This window comes from Gossypium hirsutum, chromosome A08 (genome assembly GCF_007990345.1).
Source record: "Gossypium hirsutum isolate 1008001.06 chromosome A08, Gossypium_hirsutum_v2.1, whole genome shotgun sequence".
NCBI classification, from domain to species: domain Eukaryota; kingdom Viridiplantae; phylum Streptophyta; class Magnoliopsida; order Malvales; family Malvaceae; genus Gossypium; species Gossypium hirsutum.
The window spans coordinates 36,116,033-36,123,080 of NC_053431.1; the positions used below are offsets into that span (position 1 = coordinate 36,116,033).

The 7,048-nt window shown below is 38.1% G+C and overlaps 1 non-coding gene across 1 annotated transcript; it reads left to right on the forward strand.

The window, feature by feature from the left end:
* Positions 1 to 5,961: 5,961 nt before the first annotated feature.
* LOC121205757 (small nucleolar RNA R71) lies at positions 5,962 to 6,068 on the forward strand. Its single transcript, XR_005900832.1, has one exon. It is a non-coding gene; the product is annotated as a small nucleolar RNA R71 (small nucleolar RNA).
* The last annotated feature ends 980 nt before the right edge of the window (positions 6,069 to 7,048 follow it).

Sequence of the window (7,048 nt, forward strand, 5' to 3'; positions counted from 1 at the left end):
GATTGTTTCTCCCCCCTCCCCATTGCCGTGAATGTAAGAAAGAAAACAAAAAAAAAGTGTCCATCTTTTTTCATTTCTCTTGGCCGAATGTTCTAAGGATGAAAGGAAACAAGTTGTGTTCTTTGGTTCTTCTTGGCCGGATTAAGAGGAGGAAGGAAGGAGTGAAGCAATCGGTCATCTTAGGTCGATATTAAGGTAAGGAAGTTGATACTAGTTCTTGAAATCCTAGTTGATTTTGAGTGAGATATCAAGTTATTGTTGGTAACCCATGTTGAAATTGTGATTTTGGAATAAGTAAGGTTTTCGGCTATGGAGATTAATAAGGGTGATGGTTGTGTTTCATGCTAAATCTAGATGAACAATGGTAGTTGCTTACATCTTGATGATTATGAGTTTCTTTCTTGGTTCTACCTTAGATCCATGAAGTATATTTTTATTTGGTGTTGTTGGAAGTATCGGCCATGGTATATCCATAAGTGTGATTTATGCTTATTGCATGGTAGGTAAGATTTATGTTTTGGATATATGTTTAAATTTGGTTATAATCAAATTTGTGATTCGGCTCTTGCACATATATATATATGATTGCACATGATGTATTGGTATGACCTATATATTATCTCAAGGTATATACTTACACATGAGGGTGCTTCGGTTATGGATTAAATGATGGATGCGTATTGAGTTATAATATGTAATGCATTAGTTAGTAAAATGTATGCCATTTATGTGTGGTATTAAGTATATAATCGGCCTCAACATAGACATGCATATTCGGCCATAGGAAGAAGATTGGTGTTGCATGTATTCGGTTAGAGGCAAGCATATTGATGCTTTTGTCCTGGCTTAGAAAATTCGGCCAAGGGGGAATATTAGCTAAAATGTTGAGTTTGATTCATGATTCCATATATATATGTGACTCTAATGCCTAAAGTATATATGGGCTAAGTACATTGAGGTTTTCTTTTGATGTTCGAATGAATTGTATTAAATTGCTTGATGTGATTAAAATGCATATGACCATTGTGTAGTTGAGCTAGAAGGTGGCCATATGACCAATCAAACTCCTTGTCATATTCGGCCATAAGCTAGCATAATGAGACTTTAATAAGTTAAATTTGTTTGAATTAGCTCAAGAGCTTAGAGGACCACAGTTGGATAAGGGAAAGGAAAAAGTTATCGAATAGCCGCTGAAAACGTTCGACCACATCCGAGGTAAGTTCTTGAGTAATAGAGCTTAAATTATGATTTGATTAGATCATGTTTTAAGCAAATCAAAATCATGCTCTTTGTGTGTGGCTATTGAGCCGAAATTGCAAGAGTGATAAGTGTCTTGTGTTTGAGTTTTGCTAATGAAAATGAAATACGAATGTGTCATGATTTATTGTTAAATGTGCATGGTTATTCGAATGATGTCCGGGCTAAGTTCCGAAGGATTTGTGCTAAGTGACCATATCCGGACTAAGATCTGAAGGGATTTGTGCGAGATACTAATTCCGGGCTAAGCCCGAATGCATTGGTGCAAGTTACTAAATCCGGGTTAAGTCCCGAAGGCATTTGTGCGAGTTACTATAACCGGGCTATGTCCCGAAGGCATTTGAACGAGTAGCTATATCCGGTTAAATTCTGAAGGTACGTGATTCGGGAATGAATGATCTTGCTGTAAAAATTTCAGTTAATACGCTTGTAACATCCCAACATTGAGGTATGTTTCGTATGTGCTTTGAATTAGTTGAGCCCTTACAAATAAGTATTCGCTCAGTTGATAAATGAGCTACCGGCCTTTGGCTAAGTTGATCTTTGTGTATGAATATAAGGGTTGGTAATGTGAAGTAAGTATGATATTGAAAATTTGTGCATATGAAATTATCTGTTTAGCTACATGAATGCTATACTTTGGTTGTGTCTAAATTCTTTGCTCAAAACTTACTAAGCATTTAATGCTTACTCCATTTCTTTGATTCTCTATTTTATAGATTTTGGTTCTTCAGCTATCGGACTTGGGATTTTGAAGTCGAAGTCGCCCACACTATCAAAGCTCCTTTTGGTATACTTTTGGTTGAACTTTGAAATGGCATGTATAGGACCACCCTTTTGTTGTTGGTCATGAACCCTTCGGTATTGTGTAAATTTGGATAGCCATGCGAAAATGGCTTAAATATACTTTGATCATAGCATTATAGTCGTTTTGTATGTTGTCCGTCGAGAGGTATGGAAATGTTGGCAACGGTTAGCCATGGGAATGGTTATTCATGATCACTTTTGATATACGTATGACAAACTCTAGTTGATCCATGAAGGATCATGAAATAGGTAAAGTTTACCTTAAAAATAGATGCTGGCAGCAGCAGTGATGTGGATGTGAAAAATCACTAAAAATAGTAGGAATGGAATTAAATAGTGAATAAATTATTTAATCGAACCTTGATGAATCTATTTTCATAGGAAAGTAACGAAACGTTCATATGAACAGTATATTATGAGATGCTAAAGTTTTCGTGAGACAGGGTCAGAACGGTTTCTGGATCCCCTGATCTGACTTTGGAAATTCATTATAAATTAACCAGAGACATTTAGAAGTCATGCCATATATTTATAGATTCCTCTTTGAGTCTAGTTTCTATAGAAACAAACGACATCAGTATTGAAGCCCTGAACAGGGAGATATCCAAATCGTAATGCATGAAGGTCAGTGTAGTCGCACCCTGTAACAGGGGAGACTTTAACTAATAAACTATACTAATTGGCCTGACGAAAAATTCTAGAAAAAATATGTAGATGGACATATGAGTCTATTTTCAGGGAAAAATTACGAAACTGATTTTTGAGTTTTAGAACTCAAGATATGATTTTTAAGGTGACAGTGACACAGTTAGCCAACTGCCTGGAAATTTTTAAAATGGACTGTAAAAGTAAATGAATTAAGTTGGTTAGCACCTCGTGTTCGACTCCGGCAATGGTCTCGGGTACGGGGTGTTACAACATCAATAGTTAAGCAAGAGTCCCAAAACTAGTATATGCTATTTAGTGGCTTAAATAATTCAAATATAGAAAATTCTAAGGCAAATTCTTTACTTGTCCAAAGAAAAATATTACAATATCTATGTAAAGCATGTAGAACACCAATGTAGCAATACAAATTGGAAAAATAAAGTTGAGAAAGTGAACCAAAGGCTGTTGTACGGCAGCATACGGGCGTGTGACGCGGGGGTATAGCCGTGTGAAGGAAAAATAGAGCGTATAGAGAGGGGAAAGTGGGGATTAATGCAAGGAGAATGGGTTACTGGGTGGTTTGAGGGTTGGGGAAGTGAGAATCTTGGGAATGGTGGCCGGAATAAGAATTAGGAAGTGGGGAAGAGGAGTTTTCGACTAGGGTTTTGAAAGGGGGAAGAAGATGAACAGTGGTTTGTTTATATAGGAGAGGGTCACATGGCCTAGGGCCACGCCCGTGTACGTTGAGGGTGAGCCCGTGTTTTTTGAATTTTTCAATTTAGGTTGTGCCCGGCTACCGTCCCACGCCCGTATGTCTTTGGAGTGTGTGGCACACAGCCATAGCGCACGGCCGTGCCTAGCTTTGTTTGCTTCTCCCATGCCCGTGTGTTATGGTAGCATGCCCTTGTATTGTTGTACACGGCTGAATGGCATTGGCGTGTCGCACGCCCGTGTCGAAGAAACAGAATCGAGCCTTATCCCTGGCACGCCCGTGGGTTTTCATTCCCACGCCCGTGTGTTCCTATCAAGTTCACCCACTGCCATGTAGCACGGCCATGGGGATTTATCGCACCCCTTGTTTTGGGGAAATCATGTCCTGCTTCAACACGACCATAGCGCACGGCCATGTCTCTTCCCCTATTTGGCCACGACTTTAGGCACGCCGTGTGCCTAGCCGTGTGTGCTAAAAAACTTTGCAATTCAATGATTAAGTTAATTGATTCGAAGTGTTAGAAAATAAAAATAAAAATAAAGAAATCAAAATATGTTAGTGCTCGGGTTGCCTCCCGAGAAGCGCTTATTTATAGTCTAAGCTCGACTTACCTCTCCGTTGAATGATCATGGTGGTTCGAGGAGTTCATACTCCTCATTCTTGTTGTCAATTTTAAAATAAGGTTTTAAACGGGTGTTATTTACCTTAAAAGTGCCGAACTTGGGATGACTCACCTCTATTGTACCGAATGGAAAAATACTAAGTACCGTAAGAGGGATTTCCTCATTTGGTGTGGTAGTGACAATGTGAGGTACCGGGATTTTTTTGCGTAGTTTCGGTTTTAGCATGTGTTCTCGGTTTGTGTTCTCGCCATTCGTCTAGCTCCTCTATCCGTAGTCTTCGTTCTTCATGGACATCTTTGTTCTCATCATGATAGTAGTGCACTGTCTCTGTTGTCTTTGTTCGAGGAAGTTCCTACAAGGACGATTGAATATTAGTTTTATCATTGACAGTTTTTATAGCATTATCTTGAGTCTTAGAGGTTTTGATTGAGTTGCGTGCTTGGAGTGTTACTGCGTCGTCACCTGCACGAAGTGTTAGCTCTCATGTGCTTACATTAATAATGGTTCTGGCAGTTGCTAAAAATGGTCGTCCTAAAATTAGAGGTACCTCATTATCCTCATCCAAATCTAAGACAACAAAGTCTACTGGGTAAATAAATTTATCAATTTTAACGAGAACGTCTTCAATAATACCCTTAGGAAATCTAACTGTTTTGTCAGCCAATTGTATGCTCATCCTAGTCTGTTTGGGTTTATCGAGACCTAGTCGTTTAAACATTTTATATAGCATAACATTTATACTTGCCCCTAGATCAGCTAAAGCATTATTCACAGATAGACTACCAATTAAGCAATGAATTGTAAAACTCCCTGGATCTTTCAATTTGTTAGGTAGCTCATTCTTTAGAATAGCTGAGCAGACTGCACTGAGTTCCACATGTGATTTAGCGTCTAATTTCCTTTTTATTGCTCAGAAGTTCCTTTAAGAATTTTGCTGAGTTGGGCATCTACGAAAGAAATTCAATAAAGGGTAAGTCAATAAGAGTTTGACAAACTTACCGAATTGTTCTTCTGTTTTGTCTTTCGTCATCGCTTTAGGATATGGCACACGAGGTTCATGATTTTTAATTACCTATTTGGGATCATTATTGTTTACCTCTTCTCGTCCTTTGTTCATCGCATTGTCTGGCTGTATTTTTGGCTCAGGTGTAATGAATCCTTCCGTATCTTGAGTGCTAATTGTATTGAGGTGTCCCCTCAGATTAGGTTCAGTATAACTTGGTAGGCTACCTTGTTGTCGTTCGGAGATTAGTTTGGATAGCTAGTCTATCTGAGTTTCGAGTCCTTGGATCGATGCTTGTTGATTCTTAAGTGTTGTATCGGTATTTTGGAAATGGGTTTCTGACACCGAGATGAATTTAGAAAGCATCTCTTCAGGGTTTGGTTTTTTCTAATGTTGATAAGGTGGCTGTTGAAAACCCTGAGGATTTTGTGGCTTTGGATTTCCTTGACCTTCCTAGGAAAAATTTGGGTGGTTCCTCCAACCTATATTATAAGTATTACTGTATAGGTTATTTGAGATCTAAAGTTATTATTACCCATATAGTTGACTTGTTCCTCTTCGGTTGTGGGATTGAAGGATTGATATTCTGTATGCACACCTCCTCCGCTTGAGTCACATCTCATTACTGGATGTACCTGCGTAGAACCAAGAAAACTATCAATCTTTTTATTGAGAAGTTCTGCCTGATTTGAGAGCATGGTGACTGAATCGATGCTATAGACGCCGGCTGTTTTCATTGGCTTTTTCCTCATAACTTGCCACTGATAGTTATTCAGTGACATCTCCTCAGAAATTCATATGCATTTTTCGGTGTTTTATTGTTGATAGTTCTGCCAGTAGCTACATCAATCATTTTTCTTGTCGAGGGATTCACACCATTGTAGAACGTTTGAACTTGCAGCCAAAGCAGTAACCCATGGTGAGGGCACCTTCTCAGTAAGTCCTTGTATCTCTCCCATGCATCGTAAAGTGTTTCTAAATCCATCTGCACAAAAGAAGAGATATTATTACGCAATTTAGCCGTTTTAGCTGGCAGAAAATAGTTTAGTAAAATTTCTCGGTCATTTGTTCCCAAGTAGTGATAGACCCTCATGGTAACGAGTTCAACCACTGTTTAGCTTTGTTTCTCAGTGAAAAGGGAAATAACTGAAGACGAATGGCATCATCAGAAACGCCATTGATTTTGAATGTATCGCAAAATTCAAGAAAATTTGCCAAGTACGTGTTGGGATCCTCATCCTGCAAACCATCAAACTGAACAAACTGCTGTATCATCTGAATTGTGTTAGGTTTTAGTTCAAAATTATTCGCAGCAATAGCAGGTCTAACTACACTAGACTCAGTTCCTGTTAAAGAAGGTTTAGCATAATCATACATAGTACATGGAGCAGGATTTTGATTAGCTGCAATTGCAGGAGGCAGCTGATCGCCTGGGTTTTCAACCATCTCGTCGGTTGGGGTTTGAATATCGTCTTCTCACTCATCCTCCGTGTAGCGTAAACTACGCCTTATTTCTCTTTGATTTTTGCAAATTGTATGATCGATTTCTTTGTCAAATAGTAATGGTCCTGATGGGTTTCTTCTAGTCATAAACTATAAAAACTTGCCAAGAGAGAGAAAAAAGTAAATTAATAAATAATAAAATAAAATAAAATTGCAAGAAAAATAAATGGCTAAAGTAATAAAAATTTAGTGTTCCTAATATTTCAGTTCCCCGACAATGGCGCCAAAAACTTGATCGCGTGATTCGTAACAAGTAATAAACATTTATAATGAAGATCAAACCTAGACTAACTATTATCACGACGAAAAGGCAAGCGCACCTATCGAACAATAGTATAGTAATGGCAAGACTGGGATATCGTACCCAAGGGAACCAAAAGTACTAGTAATAACTATCTTTTTATTATCTGGCCTAAGAATAAAAGGGTTTGTTTTAATTAACTAATTGTTTAAATTAATTAACTGATTTAATTAAAGCAAAGAGAAAATTTGGAA